At 42.8% G+C, this 26963-nt stretch overlaps 1 protein-coding gene across 3 annotated transcripts in view; it reads right to left on the reverse strand.

Annotated features, from left to right (window-relative positions):
* Nucleotides 1-26963, reverse strand: part of RIN2 (Ras and Rab interactor 2) — a 227302-nt gene that overhangs the window by 166277 nt on the left and 34062 nt on the right. The window contains exon 1 of one of the 3 annotated variants that reach the window (XM_068232216.1): nt 10661-10724. The exons of the other annotated variants lie outside the window; for them this stretch is intronic. The gene's annotated coding sequence lies outside the window, so the exon portion shown is untranslated. Of the gene's footprint in view, nt 1-10660; nt 10725-26963 lie in introns of those variants that run through there. 3 annotated transcript variants of the gene reach the window in all.

Genomic DNA, 26963 nt, shown 5'->3' on the forward strand with positions numbered 1-26963 from the left:
GGCATAGCTAGAGATTATGGGGCCCTACAGCAAAAAAATTTTATGGAGCAATCAGCGGTAGGAACTTTTGAGCAGTACCACCTTCCCCTACCATATGGAGATGAGTTAATTAGGCAATTTACATTCTTTACACTGCGTGTAGTCCATGGGCACTGAGGCAAAGTCAGAGGGTAAATGAACACAAGAAGGTTAAAGGTGAATACATCAATTACCATTGGATCCCCTCTGCTCCAGGGCCCCATAGCAGCTGCAATGGCTGCTAAGGCTACTGATACGTCCCTGTTGCAGGGACAGGAGCCATCCGGGGAGATGGCGAGGGACTGAGTGGCCTCAAGGGGGCTTAAGAAAGCCCCAGGTAAGTATAGAACCGGTGATGTCTTTCATCTCAGGTTCACTTTAAGACATTTAAAGCACACTCAAGTGCAAGTCCACAAACACCTTACAAAATGTTCTCATGTAGAAGGCTGTGAGATTGTGCATGGCTGTGAGAATGCCACTGAGCTGGATCTCGCCAGTCATTGCCTGTAGCCATCATTCTTGAGAACTACAAAGCTTCCATACCTATTGTAGAGCACTGACTAAGTAACTACCTACTGAGCTGTTATCAGTGCTTACCTATATATACTATATACAGTTGAGTAGTACTTTATGCCCAGATATGAAGCGAATCAACCTATACACAGGTCACCCAAACTTCTCAATCAAAATGGTTTATAACATCTCAGATTGCTCTTCCTCCCATGCAGAGCGGCAGAGGAAAGCATTGTGGGAATGGTCTAAGTGACACGTGACCGGTCCCCTTTCCATTGCCCCCATTCTGTGTGTCTCTCATGCTTGCTGAGACTCAACAGGAGGTTCACACAGACATGAAGGGAGCTGCAGATGGAGATGGATGGAAGCGTATAGCTGGAGTGGCAGCCTACAATGTTAGGTAATTATACGCAAGAAGTTTTTGAAACAGGATGATACCATTTACTGGCTAACTTTAAAGAATAATGCCTGGTACACACAATGAGATCGATTATTGCCAACATGTCCGATCTGATTTCCAATAGATTGTAAATCAGATTGGACATCTTGGATATAATCGATCTGGCAGTGAACCTGCCAGAAAATCTTACTGTGTGTACCAAGCACTAGAGTAAGCTTTCGGCTAGCCAGCATACCTCAGACTGACAAAAAAAAAACAGACAGCACCAACAGCCATTATTTATAACCACACCCCCTAAAAAATTGATAGGTTATAAGGATGATTTTTATAGGTCTACCTATGCACAGAAGGAGATACTGGTTGCTTGGCAGTTGGAAAAAGCCATTGTTTTCCACAATGCAACAAGGCTCACAGACCGGAAACTATTGGGACCTAGGTCCTGACATCACACTGTGGGAGGGGTTTCACCACAAGATCAGCCATACAGACCCGCCTGGTGATCTACTCAAGAAAGTGTAAAGATTTGTCATGGGGAAGGGGTATCAGCTACTGATTGGGATGAAGTTCACTCCTGGGTTACAGCTCAGTTAGCCAATAAATGGAATCATCCTTATTCAAAACTTGCTTTTCTAGTGGCTAACACGGTACAATGCTCTGCTGCTACTAGGTTATACCTGTCCCAAAAGGCTTCCCTGCACTATATCTCTGCTGGGGAGGGCAAGCAAAGAGACCACAATACCTGTTGTGAGGGGACTTAGCAGTACTTGTAACTGGTAGTCTGGAAATATTTGCTACTGAGAGACCTGGCAGGGATATGGTACCTGTTTTCTGTATTTACTATACTTCACAGTATCCAGTATCCATCGTGGAAGCTAAACTGTGTGACAAACGAGCAGTTCAGCTGCCTGTGGAAAACAGGTCTAAGTTCAGTTGGACCAGGACCTCTTTTCTTCCTGTATCATAGCTTGGACTTGTTTGCCACAATGTACAATTTGCATCCATTAATATTCTTCTACAATGCTGCATATCAGATTGGTGGTTTATATCAACAAAGGATAGTAATACATAAATAAAGAGAAAGGCTATAGATGTTAGCATGGTATGTGTTATTAGCATTGCTTATAAAGGCTAGAGGTCCCTCTGTATGGAGTTAATGAGATGCTATAATACAGAAAGGAAGAGGAGAGAGAACCGCAATGGTTCCGGATGTAAGGATCTGCGCTGTTTTTGTGGCTACAGCTGCATCAACACAAAGCTGCACTTTAGCCGTTCACTTTGTCAAATCCTGGCACAGAGCAAGCATTTTACTGCTTTTCAATGAGAAATACGTGTAAAACATTTACAAAGTGCATCTGTGATCACTTAATGCTGCCCGTTACTGGCGAGTCCAAGTGACAAAGTCAGCGACTACAGCAAGGAATTCCCCAGCAAACAAAGAGATTGTGATGACCGCAGCGTCATAAGCATGAAACCTACTAGCAATGTTTGTAAACACATCAGGAAAGAAAGCCAAGCTTACTCTGCCTGAGCCCTCTGTGACTAGTGCCAATCCCAGCGCATGATGCAGAGCTCCTGCTAGCTGCTCCACTTACCAAAGGCTAAGGGTGGCCATACATGGTACAATTTTTCATTTTTTTTCGATTAGATCATTTAGTTTGATTATTCCGTTAAATCGAATATAAAGATTTTTCCAGCATGTCCGATCTGATTTTTCTCGAAAAATGGGATAATCGTTTGAATTTCTTGATTGAAAAAAAAAATATTTTCAACTTTCATTCGATCGAATAAACGGGATAATCGAACGTTTTTATTGCACCATGTATGGCCACCAAAGGGCCCTTTTACACTTAATAAGTTGCTTCAGTTATAACTGAAAGAAAACTGATTTTCAAAGTGATGCCCATGTTTTCCTATGGCACCTTTTACACTGAACGCATTTTAACTGAAATCTTCTTCCCAATGCACTGCTATGGAAAAAACGTGTACCAACGCGCACTAATGCATACTAACGCACACTAACGCATACCAACTGATTAAGTGTAAATGGGCCCTAAATGACACAGAATATATAGCATTGCCATTTCGTAACTTACATCACACTTGACGTGAAATAGATATGGAAGCTGCTATATGTATTTCCTTTTAAACAATGCAGATTGCCTGGCTTTCCTGCTTATTCTCTGCCTCTAATAGTTTTAGCCATAGACACTAAACAGGCCCGCAGATCAGGTGACTCTGACTGAAGTCTGACTGAATAAGCAGCATGCTTCTTTTTGCTGTGCTTCAAAATCTACTGACGCATGAAAGATTAGCAGAATTGCCGGGCAACTGGTATTGTTTAAAAGGAAATAAATATGGCGGCATCCTTTTTCATTTCAGTTTAGGTGTACTTTAATAGGGGACTTCAAAATACTTTACTTAAAAGTGCAGGTCGTTTTTGAATGTTACACTTTCCTCGGAATCTGAAGATTTCTGATAAAAATAGCTTTTTAAACTCCTCTATCAGGACTCGTTCACACTAGAGGCGGTTTTTGGAATTTTTAAACGCAGGCGATTGGTACAAATCGCCCTAAACGCGCTTTCACTATGCTTTCCAATTAGATCGTTCTCATTGGGATGTTTTGTTTGCTTGCCGCTGACAAAAGCACTTCATGGACCATTTTGAGGGTGATTTGCCCTGAATGGAAGGTATAAGGAAATCGCAAAACGCTTGAAAAAGCGCGTTGTATAGCGATTTCCCCATCGCTTTAATGAATAAATACATTGTATTTATTCATTTTGGGGGAAAAGTAATCACTTAGCGCGGGCGATATCACGAGCGCAACGCAATGTGAACAAGGCCTAAGATTGTTTTTGCTGAATTGTATTTAAGGTGCCCATAGAGTTCAAGGCAAGACTCCCTAACACTGCAGGGTGGCCTCTTGAGCGCGTCCCAGTGGCTGCAGCTCTTGAGCGCTTTGAGTCCGACAGGAGAAAAGTGCTATACAAATGTTCAGATTATTATTATTATTATTATAATATACCCGATGTGGCAAAATCATCAATTCTTCTCTGTTAAAGAGGAATGGATTCCTACTGCAAACAGCACACAGATTTTTAATAGATCCCTGCAGAAATCTATTGAAAATTGATCAAGTGTAGCACTGTTCAATGCAGTGCAAATTTATGGGCCACCAATCGACAGTAGCCCCTGCCCCGCCTCCAACTGCCCTAAATCTTCCATTCAATAGATACTTTTGATCACTTTCAGGTCAAAATCATTCAAAAAGGAATCATTTTGAAAATCGTGGGCAACCTTTAGAAGGTGATCTAACACCTCCTGTTGTTTACCAATGATAAGCAGATTCTAACAGACAGTGCCTACACACTCTGTTGCCTCACAGATTATCTTTTAATAAAACAATCTGTACATGGTGACCCTGAGCCACCAGGATTTTATTTTGTGGATTAAAACAAATCTAAACCCTTTAAAGATTTACTGTAAAGTATTTACGGTAGTAAAGCCAGACTGTACAATGGGCAGTCTTGTTTCTGGGATTATTGTCCTCATGTGCTGGGACTGTAGGCACCTACTTGGTGCTTGAATGCTTTGGCCTAAGCGGGGCAAAAGCAGCTGCCTCCCTTGTGCCCAATGCGGCTCTGCTCTTTGCCATGGTGGCCTTATGTCCCTTTGTCGGCATCCACTCCTGGGCCGACAGCCTACACCACCTCACTATTTCTAAACGGCCCAGCTTCCTGGCATGACGCATATTGGAGTGTAATAGCTAATAGATAAACACTTTCAAGCAATTGCTAACTTGGGGTAGATTTGCAAACCAGCATTAAAGTTGCTGTGAGCAGGCATCACATGGCAATTTATTGAAGGCTTATGCAAGTAAAGTAATGTGCGCTGTGTACATAACGAGGGTTGCGCTATTTCTACAACACGCGCTATGTTACTTACGTAAGCACTGGCAACTTTACAGCTGCTTCATGGATATACCCCTTAATCTCAGAAAAAACCTGCTAGCAGTTCTGTATCCAGTAATGAGAGTGACTCACAGAAAAATTTTAAACAATGAATGAACATCATCCAAGTCAGAACCCGATTCCCCCTTTCCACGAGAAATCTTTGCCTTATCTCGAAAAAATCATCATGGGGGTCTGTATGGCTGATATTATAGTGAAACCGCTTGCACAGTGTGATGTCATGACCATGGTCCTGACAGTTTGGTGTCTGTGAACCTCATTCCATTGTGGGAAATAACGTCTTTTTCCAACTGCCAAACTTTACAAAGGCAAAGTTCTGCTGACGTAACACAGTCATTTCCTTTAGGCAAGTAGCTTTTTTCACACATTTTTATCTTTTCATAGCATCTAAATCCCCCTAGCTTGAATTGTAAGTCATCCCGCTTGAGATTAGCCCTGCATTAATTGCTGTATTTCATGTGTCAGTGCAAATTACCTAAAAAATCGTGCTGATGCCAAACGTATAGTTTAAAAAAAATCCTGATTTCTTGTAGAATGTGAAATAGCAGCATATCATCACACATAATTACATAGCTCCTGATGTATGATGATTGGAGTACTTGACACAAATTCTAGTCACAGAGCACAATTCCCTGTGATGCGCATTGGGGCGTGTTCCTCTCACAAAAGAATCAGCACTGGAATGTGTAACAGTCAGTAACAGGGAGACCTGGCTGCTTGCCTCCCTATTGTTAAGCATGACTGTACATGGCTGTTATTTGTCAAAATGGGGAGAAGAGCAGAACATTTGCAGTAGGATGAAGTACTGAATATGTGAAGCAGGAGTATTTAGAGGTGATTTTTTTTTCAATGGACCACGTTCACATCATTAATCAGACGCAATTAGAGCTTAAAGCAGTTTTCACACTGCAAACTGGCATTAGCGATGTGGCTCGGCACAGCCACCACACCGCATCGCACCACCAAAAACAGGCCTCCAGGGAACTCTGTGTTAGTACACGGAGTTCCCTGCCTGGCATATGGGCAAGCAGGAAGAGACAAGCGCTTGCGGTAAGTGCATGGAAGCGTATTGTATAACTACGCTTCCCCGCATGTGCGCAGCGATGGCAACTTCTTTAAAGAAGCCTGCGTCACCATAGACTAACATGAATTCTGGGTGGACGCAGATCGCCGCAGGAGCCCCACACTAACCTAGTTATGCACTAGCATTAAATTGTACCGCAATGTGGGAAGTATGAACTTACATAAACTGCCATCTTCATTCCCTTATACACAATGCCAGTTTCCTGGCTGTCAGTCATGCTGAGCTTTAGGTGAGGAAACTCACGGTAGGGTTGATACATAAGTAAGTAGAGGGTAGGTTCTGGATACCACAGAGCCTTCCCGTTCCTCACACCAAGCAATTAAACCTACTAGGTCAAATAGCTCTTCGGCAGTTATCAGACAGCCTTCAGGCCTACTTGAGTCCCCAATTAGTTCTAAAAATGAGCACATTGTACTGCCCACACGAGTCTGGGCTGACACATGCGCAGTATAGATGTGCACGTCTTCTGAGTAGTTCTGAAGCCTGCCCCGAAGAGTACTGAAGACAGGATGAATAACTTTAACCGAATAAGGCACAGGGTTTGCTGTAATCAGGCCATACATGCATTGACTTTCCCTGGACTTTCTAGGAGCACCTGGGTGCGTCTGTAGATGAACTGCACAGACTTTGCAAAAAAAATGTACCCATCACAAAATGGTGTTCACTATCATGGCTGGGATTGTGCTTTTCCTGTCTGGAAAACCATGGCATAGACTAAAAAGCAGTTAACATTAGATAACAAAGTAACTTGTAGCATTGATATATGTTGTATCGATACAAGTTAAGCTTTTCTCTAAAGTAAACCTGTAAAATTTGCAAACATCAAAGTACAATACTTACCTCGGGAGAAGGAGGCCCTGTCCTCCTCTGCCAGGCCGTTCCAGAGCTGAGACCACCGAAGCTTGCAGGCACGCATCTGCACTGCACCTGCACAGTGGCACGGAACTGGTCAGGTTTTAGCTAAAAAGGCACTTGTGTCTGTGCAACTGCGCATGCAAAGGCTTCGCTCCATTGAGGTGAGTACCCCTCTGGGGCACTTCTCCCTACAAGTGCAGTTTAAAGCTCCTTTTCAACTGGGCACTTTTCGACCTGATTTTTGGATCACACACGACTTGTGAATCACAAGGGCAAATAGGATAATCACAGAGCCCTTTTTCCACTGGAGCTATTCGATTCTTGGCCAAACGCAAATGCACTGCATGCAGTATTTTTTATTTTTTCTGGATTTGGGATTTGGTCAAGTCTGAAGGATTGCAAGAAAATCATACAGCAATGCAACTCTCTTGCTATCTACCAATTCAAAGCTTAAAGGTTTTATTTTTGTTTCCCTTCGGACATCATTAATACCGTAGGGCCCTGTAGATGTCTGAAATGCACAATAATTACGTCAAAACGCACAGTATACAATGAGAAAATCGTGAATGCAGAGCGTCTGCCATAGCGAAAGCAATTTTCAGTGGAAAGGGTGCCGGTCACAACCTTACAGCAGGTTTGGGAATGTGGCCATTGCCAAAAACATACAGATCCCCCTAAATAGGCCCTAGACTACGATACATACATTACATTATACATACATATGACTATGGTAGGGATTATATTGTGAGCCCTGGACAAAAGCCTATGCTACAAAAACTGTATATATGCCCACAGGAATGCCCCAGCTATAATTCCATAAGGAATAAGTGGTGGGACCGGTACCTCTACAGTACGACTGCAAATGGGTTCTGATAAAAGATGCACCGGCCCTGTGTAACTATCATGATACAGTAGTGCCATTCATGATCAAGATGCATCTAGCTGAACGACATTGATAATCTCTATTGACTACCCTTTATTGTATCTAATGATAGTACTAGTTAATCTTACTCTGGTATCAGGTGCAAATTATGTTACATCTCTGGTCATTTGACGTATCTAAAAACCTATGGTCTCACTTTTTGAAACTGTTGAAGTGCTTGATATCTGCGATATCCTGTTATTCTCTGTTGTATTTCATGTTGTATTTCAACTTTATCTTATATTATGTACAGAGATCTTTGTCTAATTATGTGTTTGCTTCAATAAAATCCTTTTTGTTTTTAAGAAAAAAAAATTGTGAGCCCCTCTGAGGGACAATTAAGTGACAAGGCAATATACTCTCTACAGTGCTGGGGGTTTGCTGTGAGGGGAGCAGTTAAGGTAAGGCGTTAGGAAGAGGGTTTGCTGTGGGAGGGGGGCTGTTAAGGTTAGGGTCAGGAAGGGGGTTTGCGGTGAGGGGGGAAGTTAAAGAGAACCTGTACTGAGTAAAAATATTTAAAATAAAGACATGAGGTAACTTCAAATGAACATTGCATAGTTACCTTGCCATCAGTTCCTCTCAGAAGCTCACTATTTTCTTCTGACAATGATCCCTTCCAGTTCTGACAATATTTTGTCAGATCTGAAATGTATCAGTAGCTGTCAGTAAAATATCAGTTGCTGTCAGTTATAGCTGAGAGGAAAACTGATGTACCAGGTAATGTCCATGTTTCCCTATGGCTCAAGTGGGTGATGTTAGTTTAACTGTGTGCTGACCAGAAAGCTGTTATGGGTAATGACCATTTTCAAAATAGAGGACGGAAAATTGCCTTGATCACAGTGAACAAATAAGACGCAGGACAGGAGAAAGACACGGAGGAGTAGACTACATGGAAGGTAAGTATGACTTGTGTATTATTTGTATTATTGTGCTTATTTTGACTTTTAATTTTCAGTTCAGGTTTTCTTTACGGTTAGGCGTCAGGAAGGGTTTTGTTGTGAGGGGGGGGGGGGGGGGGCAGTTAAGATTAGGTGTCAGGAAGGGGGTTTGGAGTGGATTTGTTCATCAGATTGTTCAAGTCACTGCACTAGCTGCTGGTCTGGACCCAGGAGATGTCATATAATGCAGAGGAAGAATCACCATCACATGGGGTGGGGTTATGCCAGCAGACATGCCCAGGGCTGTGGAGTCGGAGTCGTGGAGTCGGAGTCGTGGAGTCGGGCAATTTTGGGTGCCTGGAGTCGGAGTCGGGAAAAAATGCACCGACTCCGACTCCTAATGAATTTGTAACTGTAATTAAAATAGAAAATATGATAAAATGTTCTATTTCTCAGATAATAGTCATTAAAATAATGTATATATACAGTATATATACAGTAATAGCTGTGCTTAGTCCACGAAAATGAAATAAGCCTATCAAAATTAGTTACTTGTGCTGCTTCAATAAAGCAGTCCCCGTATTTTTAAGGTCAGATATACATATCTGATTGTGACTGTATATATGATGTGTACACAGGAATCTCTTATATATACTAAATAACATCTATGCTGTAAGAATAAAGCCTGATGTGTAGCTGTGTCACTAATAGAGATGGTCAATGAGATGGAAATAATTCTGCACTGATGCTGATTTATGCAAATGTATGCACTCCCTTTGCTGATGAAATCAAATAATTTGATATGTTGTTAAAATTTGGTTTGGTGACTACAAATTAAAGGGTACCTGAGATGGATGAAAAGAAAAGTTTTATACATACCTGGGGCTTCCTCCAGCCCCCTTCAGGCTAATCAGTCCCTTGCTGTCCTCCACCACCCAGATCTTCTGCTATGAGTCCTGGTAATTCAGCCAGTCAGTGCTGTCCGGCCGCATGCCGCTCCCACAGCCAGGAACATTCTGCACCTGCGCAATAGTGCTGCACAGGTGTAGTATGCTCCTGGCGGCGGAGTGTGTGCATGAGCACTACGCCCGACTGGCTCAAGTACCTGGACTCATAGCAGAAGATCCAGGTGGTGGAGGAGGACAACGAGGGACTGATTATCCTGAAGGCGGCTGGAGGAAGCCCCAGGTATGTATAAAACTTTAATTTCATCTGTCTCAGGTTTACTTTGTTACACAGTAGTACTATACTCTACATATGCACTCCCCACAGAGCTGCAGGGAATCCACTGAGAATGCTGTGCACATTGAACACAGAGGTGTTGTCTGTCACCCATAAACCTTGCTCAGATTGTGCATGAAGAATGTGTAATAGAGGAAGAATCTCCTCATTCCCCTGCAGAGTACCTGCACATCATTCTTACATGTACCCACACTTACATTGCCTAGGGCCTGATAGATGTTCTTTGTTCCGGTTTGTACCTTTTACAAGTACTCTTACCAAGGACTAGTTTTAGTCTAAAGGGAATAAATATAGTAGTCTACATATCCTTCTCACTTCAGTTGTCTTGTAAAATTCCTAAGCGTTGGCAGTTAAGAGACGAATTTGATGTTACATACTTTTAATCAACAAAATTGTAATATGCAAATTAGAGGAGTCGGAGTCGAGGAGTCGGAGTCGGAGTCGGTGGAATCCTAAACTGAGGAGTCGGAGTCGGTGGATTTTTGGACCGACTCCACAGCCCTGGACACGCCCCCCTGAATGCTTCTTTTGGAAAAGGAGCTTGGCAGCGATGTGCACAGGGTACATAAGAAATGTCAGAATAATGTCCAGAATTATTTCTTCACCATAGAAGAAACAAAAAAAAACAAAACTAGAATTTCAATATAGTAAACCTCTGGCTAATAGAAAACTATTATTAGAATATACAAAGTACTAGTAAAAAGGCCTGCCCCTTAAAAAACGGGCGCTAGGCCACGGCCACTAAACCCCGGTAACAAGCATAACGCGGTAACACTCACCTTTCCCCCACCACTGTCCCCCCACCACTGTCCGAAGTATATGCACACAGGGAGATGTTGCTTGCTTGGCAGTTGGAAAAAGCTGTTATTTCCCACAATGCAATGAGGTACACAGACAGCAAACTGTCAAGTCTGGAAGCAGGGACACACACACACAGACACACACGGGGACAGGACGCAGAGACACAGGGGTTTTATTATATAGGAATGACCTTAGCCCATTTAAAAACGGGCCAAGTCTGTTTCCGCACCCGCCTGTCGCGCACATCCGTCACGCGCGCACCATCCACACACGCGCGCGCACCCGCCATGCGCACACCCGGCTGCCTGCTCACACGCCCGCCTAGCCCCGTCCCTGTCCTCCTGCCTGTGTGAGGCTGGGTCCGTGCTGCGCACATGCGCTATAGCAAAAAGCACGGACCCAGCTACACAGAGACAACTGTCCCTGCTGTACGCAGGGACAGTTGCCTATTATTATATAGGATGACCAATCCGGATATAGTAAACTTCTGATATAGTAAACTATTTGGCCAGGTCCCTTGGAGTTTACTATAAGGGGTTTCTACTGTAGTCATGCAATTAAAACTTCCCCTTCCCTATATTCACAACAATGGGTGTGTCATACATAGCAAGTCACTCCTGTGGATTTTATGGCAGCTATTACTTTCTAAGCAGGTGCCCCAAAGTCACAGAAAACAAGTGATATTGATGTCAGCTGTCACTGTATGTGGCACTGGTTACTTCGTCTGGTCTTCTTGTTCTCCCAGTAACCCTGTATTGTGCAGACTACCCTCTGCTGGTTTTATTGTGACTACTGAATGCGGTTGCTTCCCTTTCACTTCTTCCCGTCTGTCTGGGTACCACAGACTGTGGGATGCTGGTTTTGTTGTGGCTGGTTTCTCATATCCAGCTCAGCCTGTTCTACTGGTGATTACAAGCTCTGGGATGCTGCTTACTTGTCCCTTGCTCACCCTGTGCGCTTCTGAAATGATATTTTTGCTGCCATTATGACTGTCATTATGGTCCAGTTTCAGAATCTTAATTAGCTAGATGGAGTAAAGGTGCATACACTCATTCCATTTAATTTGGCCATTTTTATCACTTCCATGTAGTATCAGAGCCAACAGATTTTGAATACTATGATCAGATCATGTAGAGAAGCTCTCATGCTACATGGAAGAGGTAAAATTGGCCAAGGATTGGAAAGAAAGCCACACCTTTTGCAAAACCGAAATAGAAAATACTTGTTGCACCAATTCAGCAGTGCTGAAAGCCTCCTCAGTGATGTACAGGTCATTCCCCTCACCAGAAACCAGGCCTCTTCAAGCCTCGTACACAAGCTAGAGGAAATTCAGCTGAGAATCTAGTGAGTGTACAGCTATCCCATGATGCTGTTCAGCGATCCTCTGTGGTAAGTGCAATTTGAACTTTTACACAACTATACACTATGTGACCTCCTCCCATCACCTTAAACAGTACATGCTGCTAGGCTATGGTGCTCACGCCCCAAAATAACACACCTCCATGCCGACAGTAGTCCACCCGACTTGTTGTGATGCTGGTGGTTGGATAGTGCACTGGTTAAGGGACACAGGAGACCTGGGTTCAAATCTCGGCTCTGCCTGTTCAGTAAGCCAGCACCTATTCAGTAGGAGACCTTGGGCAAGTCTCCCAAATGCTGGCTATACATGGCTCGATTCCCCGCTTGATTCTGCAGGCGATTGTCTTTTCTTCCGCTCGTTTTTCTTATCTTTTTCCATTGTCCCTAATGCGGAATTGAGCACAGAAACGATCTAGTAGTAGATCGGACATGTCGGAAATTATCTATCGAGCCATCTAAATGGCTCCGAATCGAGCTGTGTATTCCCAGCATTACACTGCTACTGCCTATAGAGCGTGTCCTAGTGGCTGCAGCTCTGGCGATTTGAGTCCGCCAGAATAAAAGCATGATATAAATGTTTGGTGTCTTGTCTTGTTGTGTTTTGATGGGACAATAAATTCTAAAACTGAGCTTTGATTCTTAAAGGGAACCTGAGGTAAGAGTGATGCTGCCATATTGATTTCTTTTTCAAAAATGCAGGTTACCTAACTGTCTTCTTGATCCTGTGTCTCTACCATTTTTAGCCATAGACCCTGAACAAGCATGCAAATCTGGTGCTCTGACTCAAGTCTGACTAGATTAGCCACATGCTTGTTTAAAAGTGTGTGATTCAAATACTACTTATGCCAGAAATACAGTGGGATACGAAAGTTTGGGCAACCTTGTTAATTGTCATGATTTTCCTGTATAAATCGTTGGTTGTTAAGATAAAAAATGTCAGTTAAATATCTCATATAGGAGACACACATAGTGATATTTGAGAAGTGAAATAAAGCTTATTTGATTTACAGAAAGTGTGCAATAATTGTTTAAACAAAATTAGGCAGGTGCATAAATTGGGTCAAGACAAAAAAAAAATAAAATCAGTATTTAGTAGATGCCCTTTTGCAGAAATTACAGCCTCTAAATGCTTACTGTAGGTTCCAATGAGAGTCTGGATTCTGGTTGAAGGTATTTTGGACCATTCCTCTTTACAAAACCTCTCTAGTTCATTCAGGTTTGATGGTTTCCGAACATGGACAGTTCTCTTTAACTCACACCACAGATTTTCAATTATATTCAGGTCTGGGAACTGAGATGGCCATTCCAGAATGTTTTACTTGTTCCTTTGCATGAATGCCTTAGTGGATTTTGAGCAGTGTTTAGGGCTGTTGTCTTGTTGAAAGATCCAGCCCTGTCGCAGCTTCAGCTTTGTCACTGATTCCTGGACATTAGTCTCCAGAATCTTCTGATACTGAGTGGAATCCATGTGTCCCTTAACTTTGACAAGATTCCCAGTCCCTGCACTGGCCACACAGCATGATGGAACCACCACCATATTTTACTGTAGGTAGCAGGTGTTTTTCTTGGAGTGCGGTGTTGTTTTTGCCCCTTGTTATGCCCAAATAACTCAATTTTAGTTTCATCAGTCCACAGCACCTTATTCCAAAATGAAGCTGGCTTGTCCAAACGTGCTTTAGCATGCCTCAAGCGGCTGTGGGCAGAGAAAAGGTTTCCTCTGCATCACTCTTGAATACAGCATCTCCTTGTGTAAAATGTGCTGAATGGTTGAACGATGCACAGTGACTCCATCTACAGCAAGATGATGTTGTAGGTCTTTGGTGATGGTCTGTGGATTGACTCTGACTGTTCTCACCATTTGTCACTTCTGTTTATCTGAGATTTTCCTTGGTTTGCCACTTCAAACCTTAACTTGAACTGAGCCCATGGTCTTCTATTTCCTTAATATGTTCCTAACTGTGGAAACAGCTGAAATCTCTGAGACAGCTTTCTGTATGCTTCTCCTAAACCATGATTGTGAACGGTCTTTGTCTTCAGGTCATTTGACAGTTGTTTTGAGACCCCCATGATGCTACTCTTCAGAGAAAATTAAAAGAGGAGGGAAACGTACAATTGACCCTCTTAAATACTCTTTCTCATAATTGGATTAACCTGTGTATGTAGGTCAAGGGTCACTGAGCTTACCAAGCCAATTTAAGTTCCAATAATTAGTTCTACTTGCCCAAGCCTACTGCATCTAAAAAATCATGCTGGCACAAGCTTTTACCTACAATTGTAACATTTTAAACATTACTACACTGTTTTTGTTACATTTTGTTATTTATATGATGCTGGATATAAGAACTGCTGGTTTAAGCACATAAAGCCTAAACAATGGTGTAAAAAGGAAGGTATCTTTATCATGCAAAATATGTGCTTGTTGCTAGGCCTGTAACCAAAGCAATTCGGAGATTTCTGAAGTCATCACAAATTACAGCTGTAATTATAAGCAACGGAAAGACACACCCAATATCAAAGCTCATTCATCTAATGGGAACCGCGGGTTATTGATTTTGTTTTAAATAGAATGGGAAAGTCTAGAACCTTTCCAAGTCAGGTTTTTATTGCCATATGTACTTGTCGCAAAAATGTCCCTTCTCTTATTAGGATTACATGTTCAGGCACAAGAAGGAAGGGGAAGTCTCTTCAGCAGGAACATAAACAGGAATAAAACACTTTTTTAAAACATTTTTTATAAAAGAAGAGTTAGAACCAGTGGTGTAGCGACGCTCCCATGAAGGAAGTGTCCTGCGCATGTGCAGCTTAAATCTTTGCGAACTGCACATGCGCAGTATGCTGCCGGCCACGGGAGCACAATCAAGGAGGCGCTCAGTAGACGGGGATTGGTCCAGTTGGCAATCTTCCGGAGAGGCACAGTGGCTTCAAGAAGCGGGCCAGGAGCAAACCAAGGGACCGGTAAGACTGGGGGGAGGGGGGGGGGTGAAAGAAGCTCCAGGTAAGTACAGCAGAACTTGTTCCCCCATCTCAGGGACACTTTGATTTTGTTTCCACTTCACGTACACTTTAAATAAAATCCTCCCTGTAAAGGACAAAACAAATCTATGCTAAAAACAATTGGTATGTTTCTCTACACAGCACAGAATCATGGAAGAAATGTGATAAATGACCAGTACAAACAAGATATCCAAATACAGGGATTAGCAAAAGATCAAGCCATGTTATTATGGCACAGATAACACAACATGCATCACAACACATACACACAACACAACATTTAAAAACAAAAACAAACACACACACACAACACACACACACTGTATTTAGCTACCAGAAGCAGCTCCACATCTGTACTGCCTGAGTATGATTTTGGAGTCATCTTAATCCTATTATCTTCCTCAAGAAGCTAATTTATAACAGTTAAATCAAATCTACTTCCATTCAGCACTTATAAACATAGAGATAAAGAACTTCTGAAGTTATTTTAAACTGTGCTGTTTGTTATTACAAGTAATTTGTCTTTATATTACATTTTCTTTATCTGTGAAATTTAAATTGGTGCTAGGAGTCAATGGTACAGCCAGCACAAGTTATATCTCCTGTGTCTGCAGCTCTGGTAATATCACCTCCATGTCACACAGCAATGGTGCTAGCAGTTAGTGGTGTTTGCAGCTCTGGTAATGTCACCTCCATGTCACACAGCAATGGTGCTAGTAGTCAGTTGTGTCAGCAGCTCTGGTAATGTCACCTCCATGTCACACAGCAATGGTGCTAGCAGTCAGTGGTGTCTGCAGCTCTGTTAATATCACCTCCATGTCACACAGCAATGGTGCTAGCAGTCAGTGGTGTCTGCAGCTCTGTCACCTCCATGTCACACAACAATGGTGCTAGCAGTCAGTGATCAGCAGCACAAGTTACATGTCCCATGTCTGCAGCTCTGGTAATGTCACCTCCATGTCACACAGCAATGGTGCTAGCAGTCTGTGGTGTCTGCAGCTCTGGTAATGTCACCTCCATGTCACACAGCAATGGTGCTAGCAGTCTGTGGTGTCTGCAGCTCTGGTAATGTCACCTCCATGTCACACAGCAATGGTGCTAGCAGTCAGTGGTGTCTGCAGCTCTGTTAATGTCACCTCCATGTCACACAGCAATGGTGCTAGCAGTCAGTGATCAGCAGCACAAGTTACATGTCCCATGTCTGCAGCTCTGATAATGTAACCTCTGTGTCAAGCAGCAAAGGTGCTAACAGTCAGTGGTATATTTTTCTAAGGCCTGTAACCCACTAGAAAATGCAAAACGCTATCGTAATCGCTAGCAATTTGTGATAGCGTTTTGCAAGCGATTTTGGGAGCAATTTCCCTGCTACTATACAATACATTGTAATGGAAACACTGCCAAAATGCTGCATGTCCTGTGATTGCGATTTGCTTAATCGCAATCGCTGTAGTGGAATCTGTCCCAACCATTTACATTGGCAGAGCATTTAGGGAAATTGCTAGCGATTGAAAGTACTCCCTAAACGCTCAAAAACATGCTTTAGGGAGTTCCAGGCCTGAGGCCACTTATGCGAGGAACTATCACCCTAGGGACCAAGTCCTAATTGCTACGGGTGACAATGATTATCTGTGTATGTACCTGGTTCACACCATGAGCGTTTTGATTTTTTTTTTAATCGCTAAAGCACTTGTATAATGAAATCCTATGTGAGTGTTCTCACATGAACGATGAGCTTTCTTTCCAATCGCAAACGTCCTGCACCATTTTTTAGGTGATTGCTCTTCAATGCAAGGCATAGGAAAAATCGCAAATCACTTTAAAAGCACTTTGAAGAGCTATTCTGTGAGTGCTTTTCAAGCAAAATTGCTTTAAAAGACATTCAGTTTCCAGGCCACAAAGTGCATTACATGTTTGTCTACACACACAAATTGGCAAACCGGAAAACAAAAAAGCATACAAAATCGCTTGCGGGAAAAAAAACAAATCACAAAAAACGCCAGTATTCGCTTAAAAAAAAAAAATCGCTCACAAAAGTGCTTAGCGCTTGTGATTTGTAGTGTGAACTAGGCCTAAGAGTGAAAAATATCTCATTCCACAGTAAGAGATTCTCCAAACATTTTAAATATCATCATGTATCTAAAAAATAAAGTTAGGCCCCATTCACACTTTAAAGCGCAAAACACCGGTGCGGGAGGCATTTTTCCACGATTTTACGTGGAGCAATCACTGGACACTGCAGCGATTTTCTCACGATCGCGTTTAGCGCTTCTATAGCACTGAAACGCGATCGCCGGGAAATCGCGTGAAAATTGTGCAGGCTATGCATTTTCGTTTTGCGATTTGCGTTAATCGCCGGCGATTAATGCAAATCGCCCAACTAAGAACGGGCCATCGGGTATTAAAGCACTAGCGCTTTCAAAAGTACTAGCTCTTGAGCGTTTTTTTTCGAAATCGAGATCTAGTGTGAATGGGGCCTTAGGGGAAATGTCTGTGTAGCTACCAGGACCAAAATATGTTATCAGTCTTTGGAACCACCCTTGTGCCAGAACCGAAGACAGAAGTGCTGGCAATGCGATGCAATGATATATGACACTACTTCACTGCGATCTTAAGGTGGCCATACACTTATAGATTTGCAGCAGATTCGACCATCAGATAGATTTCTGTCAGATGCCTATCAGTTCGAATCTGACAGGAATGTATCTGATGTGTGTCACACAGTAGGAATCGAATTTCAATAGATTTCAGAATGAAATCAATTGAAATTCGATCGAAATGTAGTGTTGCACCATTAGATCCAATGCAACCCTATGGGCCATCGATCGGATGCCAGCAGCCGATTGACCCAGATTTCCCGTCCAGACCGATCGATCAAATTGATCGATATCGGCCGGAAATCGAACGATCTGCTGATCGAACATGCTTTCTGCTGCATCGATTTCTAGCCGATTCGATCAAAATGGTTGAATCGGCCGTCGAAAAATGGCTAAAATAGACCAGTGTATTGTCTGCTTTAAGCACTACAGACCATTCACTAGTCAGGCTGTGCAGTCATGCTAGCAACTGTGTGTCACTGCCCAGTGCTAGAGCATGAAGGGATACACTCCTCTGCTGGTATCACTTAGGAAAAACACAGTGACCTTACACATGAGTGCCTGGCTGAGGTACGCCATCTGTTTCTGCTGTCATGTGGCTGAGATACAGACAAATGGTGATGTGTGTAACAGGTGGAACAGCAGGTTTATGCCGCAGCTCTCCTCATGGACAGGACAGCCACAGACATGACACAATGAGGCATTGCAAATGTGCATAGAGCAGTAGCCGCTGGAAACCACACTTTATATTTGAGTTTTTAGACCAGTTAATGTGACATCAGACAGAGCGCAAGGGAATCAGTGGAAAAAAAAAGGCATAGGAGGCGCTATCAGGCACCAAAATGTATCTTCTTTGCTGCAAATTACAAATTTTGTAAAGGCCACTGGGGGGGGGGGGGGGGAGGGGGGTAAGGGTTAGGTGACACCAGGGGATTTATGGTTAGGCATTGGTAGTGGTGGGTTCTGTGTAAGCGTAGGGTTATGTTTATTCATAGTGAAATATGGGTAAAGATTACCAATATTTTACTAACAGAATCCAATAGTAGAATATTGCTAAGTTTAGCAATATTCTACTAGAGGCCAATCCCTGCACCCTTTTTTCCAGGCTCCTTTTTTTCATGTATGCGATAGCCAGTAATGCAGCTTTCTCACACTTTGTCATCTTTCCACTACTTGGATACATCTTGGGGGTGATTTACTAAACATGAAGTGAAGTGTAATTAATCCATATTCACTTTTAACATCCAGTCTTGTGAGGAGGAGTTCCTTTTAATACCTCCATACGACTGCATGTTACATATGAACACACATTCACAAGGAACCTAACAAGCACATCATCAATAGGAATCCACATAAGTGGAAGGGACTGAACTAGAATGGAAATAGCCAGTGGGGTAGCTAAGGAGCTTTATATTGACCACCTCCCAAGCATTCTATACCTAACCATTCCTATGGCACAAGAAAACCTGCTAAGGACATCCACAGCATACATTTGAACAAGGCGCAGGATAGCGGTAGGGGAATTTTGGTAAATTTACTGATATTCTACTACTTCACTTAAATAGTAAAATATTGGTAATATTTACCAACATTTTACTATGACCTTACTTCTCCCTACTCTTACACAGAACCCTCCCCTGGTTGGGCTAACACGTAACCTGCCCCTTGATGGTTCCTAAGCCCCCCCCGCCCCCTTCCCCCGATGCCTAATCCTTAATCCGCCCAGTAGGCAACTAGGGAGCCTTCCCATTCCCCGATGGGCACTTAACCTTAACCCGCCTCCCCTTTGAAAACATCCTGTTTAGAAGGGCACCGCTATAATAGAAGCGCCCACTATTTTTAGCCGCAGTATGCGCAGTGAACGGCCCCTACGCCCACTATAACAGCAGGCGGCTTTTTAAGCAGGATGCAACCTCTGCATCCCCTATTGCTACACCACTGGAAATAGGCTTTGTGGGGGACATATTTATTATTGTAGAGCTTTGAAATACCTGAAATACCATGCAGCCGGGAATCACAGGCCTCCCCAGGGCTGCTCTCATATGGCTCTGGAATTGTTTATCACTGGAAGTCTATAAGAAGGCCTCCACATTCCAGAATAAATTGTCCATATCCCCAGTGCCGTATGTAAAATCACATTTTAAGCATTGTTTTTATACCACAAGCTCCAGTCAGTGTGTTGCCAAAGCCAGATAAGCAGGCTGACCTATACAAACTGGCCATCTATTCCTGATGCCATCTACTATAGCCAATATTCCCCTAGCATGCCAGGCTGATCATCAGCATGGAATCCAGACTAGTGGTACTCATTCATGAAAACATGACGGTGCCTAACACAAAGGGAACTGCTAATTACCATGCCAATTGCATGAGAAATCTCTGTCTGTAAGCTATTTATAGTAACCAATCTCTGCACAGCTCCATTAGGGCTCAGGCTCACCAGGGCTCATTGCCAAGCAGTGCTGTGGCTACTAGTCAGCACAGAGGCTGAGGCGTGGCTAGATGCCAGAGCGGGCGTAAATTAAAACTCAGCACAGACAGTTCAGCCCTGTTAGCATTGGGAGCCGGAGCTGCCGTCACCTATCAGTGCGATAAGTACCAGAAAAACCTTAAACCGGACCTGAACTCATAACTTCCTCTCTGCTCTAAAAGAGAAGCAACAGCATAATAACCTTTAAAGAAAAAAAATTCTTTGTTACAGCTGATACAAATCCTGCAATAAATTTGCAGCGTGTCTTCTTGCTGCTTTCATGAAAGCAGACATATTTTAACATCCTGTGTTTACCAATTCTCTGCTCTGCCACGGCAGATGAGATTCCTGAGCTGACACAGCTGAGAGATCAAATTACAGAGGTGATTAGGCAGGCTAAATTCTCTAAATACATACAGGGTGCATTTCTCTATGTTTTCCTTGTGTCCTGTGCAAGAGTTCAGGTCCACTTTAATACTACTCCTACATTCGCTTCTCAAACCAAGGCCAAATGTACAACAGAAACTAAATGAAACACTGCAAAATACTCACCTGGAATGCTACAGCACCAGCACTCCCAGTAACTGCAATGACAGGATTCCAAAAAAGAGAGAGAATAACGCCTACCATATTTAACTAGCCATGCACAGGTGAATAACAGCCCAGTGGGGCAAATGACTGATTCCTCCCCAGCCAGAAACTGATCAGGTAGACAAAGTCGATTTTTACCACATTGTTCACACAATCTCAATGACTTTTCTGCTGGTTCATCAAATAATCAGCACAATACGGTAATTGATTAATTGGGTATATTGGGGGAAATATTTTGTCATGAAATCAACATTAACTGCTTTCTTTCTTTTTTTAAGCTCACTTCAAGTTCACTATAAAACAGATGATTTCCATATTCAGGAGTGATGCATCATGGGAAATCACACTTGCTCACATAAGTAACTACCTTCTGTTTTAAAAAAAAAGCAAAATTACATTTAGAAATTGCTTTTTTAGTAAGACGGCTTTTTGGTCTCTTTGAGCCTCATACTTTCCTAGAGTTCTGGGTACTCTGTTGTACTGGTCCAAGCCCTACCCCATAGAGCCATATCAGTCCCTGCCATGCACTGATGAAGACCACAAAGACATGTTGTTGAGGTCCATAAAGTCATGCATGTTGGATTGGATTGGCTTTGTAAAATATATAAGCTATAGGCTCCCTATGCACCCGCAGTTCTGGATATGTGCCTGGCTTTCAGAGGGCATAATGAGATGATTTGCATATTCAAGAGTGATGCATCGTGGGAAACCACATTTGCTCACTTAAAACTGAATTATTGCAAATACCTTCCATTCTAAGCAGGCAAAATTATACTCAACACGTTTTGTAACAGAAATGTATTTTACAGTTTGCTGTGATTTTATCTGGTTAGCAATTTCATTTTGAAGGTCTGGTTACACTTTAACTCGTATCTGGGGTTCAGCTTTAAATAATCTTGTGAATATTCCTCCAGAATCTAAAGGATTAATCTCTTGCTTCTTGCGCTGAACCTGTTTTACCAGAATATATTTATGCAATAACATGTCACTGTTAAATGACCTCAAAAAACAAATGCACTATGTTGAGGAAGTTGCAATTACAGGCTACTCTTGGTCTATCTCAGTTTCAAAGATTAATGATATGCTTCCATTCAAGGGATTATGGGTAGGTGAGGCATTATACCAGGATTTAGTAAAATGTCCTTGAAAGAATGACAGCACCCTCCTTAGAACACTTTCTAGGCAAGGTTATGGCATATCCTCAGGGGAGAAAAATCATACACAAGGGACAGGGATGACTTTGTATAAATCGTGGATTTCTGAAAAATAAAACAACAGAAGGAGTAAAATGCAGGCGCAGTGTGCTCACACAATGACAACCAATCAGAATCCATATTCTGTGCTCTCTCCAGAAATTTTTTCCAGCCGGGTGGCATGAAAAAGTAGCCGGGTGGGGTGAGATGAGAGAATGCAGGGCTGGTGCTTCTGTGCGCAACTCTGCTTACAGCATGGGAGGAGGTGAGCCGATGACAGCCAGGTGCTCACCAAAACTAGCCAGGTGGAACACCCCGGCTAAAAGAGCCCGGGGAGAACGCTGCATATTGAACTGGTATAATTTATTACTGTAAGCGAATTTTGATTGGTTCCCAATGGGTTACATTACTCCTTTGACTGCTAAAGTTCATTCCAGTAGTCAACACAAAAAACAGCGTACCAGAAATTCTTTGGCTTGGAAGCTGCAGACTCTGTGGTAATACAGCATCGTTCTGGTCTACAAAAATCCACTGCTATAGTCTCTAATGATAGTTCTATTAAGATTTCTATATTTAACTGATTTACAACTTGTCTTGGTTTCTGAGCTACAGAGTGCTGCCAGTAATGAGATAATTTAAACCTGTCTGCACCTACCATGCTTTACAGGAGAACTCTAGGATGCACTATATACTGTAAAAGCACCCTCCAAAACATGTAATTATGATGTTGATTAGGATTGTACAGCAGTAACATTTTCAGATGCTTTTTAAAGAGGACAAACAGCAAGTCACGTGACTGTTCCTCGGAGGATCGCACAATTTCTATACTTTAGTCCCAGGTCCCTACCATAGTCTATAGCTACTCTATAGGTGCCCATTATCAGTACAATCAGAATCAATTTTATTTTTCTTTGGCCAAATAAGTTTCCACTTACAAGGAATTAGACTTGGCAGTTGCTTAACCGCTTCCGGACCAGCCGGGTTGAAATCTACATCCTGCTTGTGACTGCGTGGCTCTGACAGGCTATAGATTTCAACAATCATTTCCATGCGGTACCACCGCTCCAGCTGATCGTGCCGTTCTGTCCCCGCCAAAACTCCCTGCTGTCAGTATGACAGCAGAGCTCTGTGAGCCAATCAGGAGCCGATTTCATTGGCTCCTGACCCCGTCATCACTGTAAGCCAATCCTGTTGGCTTACATTGATAGACAAGGTCAGGAGCCAATGAAAGCAGCTCCTGACCGGCACACACAGCTCTGCTGTCATAGAGACAGCAGAGAGAGGGACCTGCAACGATGGAAGAGCAGCGTGACCGGCGAGAGCAGCGGATCAGAGCGGCAAATCGTCGGTAAGTGCTGTTTTACGGTACCAGCAGTCTGGTCCTTAAGGGGCCAGAGACTGCTGGTACGGAAGTAGTTAACAGACACAGACAAAAACAATACAGGGGCACACAGTGTAGATCATTGCAAGTGAAGGGCAGTATATACGTTAAAGTGGTGGCAAACAGAGAGAGTGTTCATTTTCAGTTCTATGCTGTAATGCTTTCCAGTCCTAGCAGCTCTAGCGGGTTCTGCATTAAGCATAGCTTCTACCGCCTAAGGCAAGAAGCTGTTCCTGTGCCTGGAAGTTGTTTGTTGCAACTGTCCAGTATCTCACTCTGAAGACTTAAGTTGGAAGACTGAGTGAGCAGGGTGAGAGCGGTCAGAAGCAATCTCAGCTGCTCTCTTTTTGCACCTGGTAGCATGAAGGTCCTGCAGGGAAGGTAAGCTACAGTCAATATTTTCCTCAGATGTGATCAGTAGATCAGATTTGCGGGATTGTAGATAATTGGTAGTTTTACAAAAAGAGAGGGGTTGATCTGCACTAACCACACATTATACAGGGAGTGCAGAATTATTAGGCAAATGAGTATTTTGACCACATCATCCTCTTTATGCATGTTGTCTTACTCCAAGCTGTATAGGCTCGCAAGCCTACTACCAATTAAGCATATTAGGTGATGTGCATCTCTGTAATGAGAAGGGGTGTGGTCTAATGACATCAACACCCTATATCAGGTGTGCATAATTATTAGGCAACTTCCTTTCCTTTCGCAAAATGGGTCAAAAGAAGGACTTGACAGGCTCAGAAAAGTCAAAAATAGTGAGATATCTTGCAAAGGGATGCAGCACTCTTAAAATTGCAAAGCTTCTGAAGCGTGATCATCGAACAATCAAGCGTTTCATTCAAAATAGTCAACAGGGTCGCAAGAAGCGTGTGGAAAATAGGGCGAAAAATAACTGCCCATGAACTGAGAAAAGTCAAGCGTGCAGCTGCCAAGATGCCACTTGCCAACAGTTTTGCCATATTTCAGAGCTGCAACATCACTGGAGTGCCCAAAAGCACAAGGTGTGCAATACTCAGAGACATGGCCAAGGTAAGAAAAGCTGAAAGATGACCACCACTGAACAAGACACACAAGCTGAAACGTCAAGACTGGGCCAAGAAATATCTCAAGACTGATTTTTCTAAGGTTTTATGGACTGATGAAATGAGAGTGAGTCTTGATGGGCCAGATGGATGGGCCCGTGGCTGGATTGGTAATGGGCAGAGAGCTCCAGTCCAACTCAGACACCAGCAAGGTGGAGGTGGAGTACTGGTTTGGGCTGGTATCATCAAAGATGAGCTTGTGGGGCCTTTTCGGGTTGAGGATGGAGCCAAGCTCAACTCCCAGTCCTACTGCCAGTTTCTGGAAGACACCTTCTTCAAGCAGTGGTACAGGAAGAAGTCTGCATCCTTCAAGAAAAACATGATTTTCATGCAGGACAATGCTCCATCACACATGTCCAAGTACTCCACATCGTGGCTGGCAAGAAAGGGTATAAAAGAAGAAAAACTAATGACATGGCCTCCTTGTTCACCTGATCTGAACCCCATTGAGAACCTGTGGTCCATCATAAAATGTGAGATTTACAAGGAGGGAAAACAGTACACCTCTCTGAACAGTGTCTGGGAGGCTGTGGTTGCTGCTGCACGCAATGTTGATGGTGAACAGATCAAAACACTGACAGAATCCACGGAGGGCAGGCTTTTGAGTGTCCTTGCAAAGAAAGGTGGCTATATTGGTCACTGATTTGTTATTGTTTTTGAATGTCAGAAATGTATATTTGTGAATGTTGAGATGTTATATTGGTTTCACTGGTAAAAAAATAAATAATTGAAATGGGTATATATTTATTTTTTGTTAAGTTGCCTAATAATTATGCACAGTAATAGTACTAAAACTTCTTTCAAAAATATTCAGCTTTGATATTAATGAGTTTTTTTGGGTTCATTGAGAACATGGTTGTTGTTCAATAATAAAATTATTCCTCAAAAATACAACTTGCCTAATAATTCTGCACTCCCTGTACTGTATAGGCTGTTAGGACCTTACCTGACAATATGCAAAGAAACAAAAATAGTAATGTTACAAGAGTTTAACTATAAACCATTAAAAACACTTAATAATCATGTATGCAATCACCGGCCTGAATCATTAACATACTACATCAATAAAATAAATGACCATTGAAATGCATTAAACACAGCGATCCTGATAAAAGAGGTATGATAAATATAGACAAACAGTTACCAGAAGGGGCCACGCCTGGCTAAGAAACCCAGGTTTTCGTATACACATTAAATTATTAGTGCAACCAACATCAATTCATAGTACAGAAATGAGTTGAAGGTAATGTGTAGCACTTCCTCTTAATATTCAAGTAATTTGACGTGCCAGGCCAAGATCCAGCAGCACTCCGGATCACACTGTATGAAGTAGGAAGACAGCCGGCACCATCCAGTTCAGTAATGCTCTTTTATTTGAATAAAAACATCTCAGCAGGTCACAGCGACGTTTCGAGTAAATCACCTCTTTATCAAGCTCATGCTGAAGATATGTCACACTTAAAGTGAACCTCCGGACTAAAAATCGACTCAGCAGCCCTAAAAAAGCCTGGTGTTTCTTTAACAGTTTCACAGCATCAGAACTTTGTTTCTCTTATACAAGCCTCATTTTTAGCTGCACGGAAGAAAACTGCCCGGGCTTTTTTCCCCTGATGCTGTGCAAAGCATGATGGGATTTCTGATGTTGTTGCTCTGGTTCTGCTGTTTTGGTGCAAACTTTTTTTTTTTTACATTTTGAATTTGACATTTGAAGCCTAGCACATGCAGCTGGGAGGGGTTATCAGGACAAAGGACAGTTGGAACTGTGTCTCCTGCTCCTTGTCACCTCCTTTCAACCAAAAAGATGGCTGCCCCCATGACAAAGATGGCAGCCTCCATGAATCACAAACATTTGCCTGTTCTTTTAAAACAGGGTGGGTAAAAAATGATATTACCTATCTATTCTAATTAACATAACTAATGTAACTTAATGACAGTATGTTTGTTTAGGCTGAAGTTCCCCTTTAAACAGTTCAAGCTCACATTTATATACTAAGCATGGTAATGCAGCAGCCAATCACATGCACCTATCACAATACCCAATCATAATGGTCCGTAAATTGCTGGACCTGATGGGGAACTTAGAGGCTGCTGCCTCATAGGTACATTCAAAAGTGGTCCCTCCCATCCCCCGACACCCACCTTGGTAAACCGCCGCTGCCCCTTCCGCCCGTCAATCACCACCATCTCCTCCCATCCATCCGCCCATGGCGGACCTGACAGGGGACTAGGTGGGATAGACGCCTGTGCGTCCGCGCAGATACGCGGACACTATGCGTCCAGACGGGCAGATGGTGACGCAGGCGGCTCGTAAAGCCGCCACGCGTCACACGGTGTAAGGCGGGGCAGCGGTGTCGACCAATGGGAGCGCTCAAAGTTCAATGCGTCATGAAATACGTGTGCATGGCGTGCACAGCGTATTAGCATATGTAAACAAACATGTTGTAAAATACAATGCATAATATGTATGCAGCAATAAGCCATAGACAAACACTATAATCAAGATCCATATGCACACAAGGGCCCTACCATGTGAGCATTACTGAACTGGATGGTGCCGGCTGTCTTCCTACTTAGTACAGAAATGAGTGAAATAAAGTGCATCCTTATGTAC

The sequence above is a fragment of the Hyperolius riggenbachi genome, chromosome 4, assembly GCF_040937935.1.
Source record: "Hyperolius riggenbachi isolate aHypRig1 chromosome 4, aHypRig1.pri, whole genome shotgun sequence".
Lineage (NCBI taxonomy): Eukaryota > Metazoa > Chordata > Amphibia > Anura > Hyperoliidae > Hyperolius > Hyperolius riggenbachi.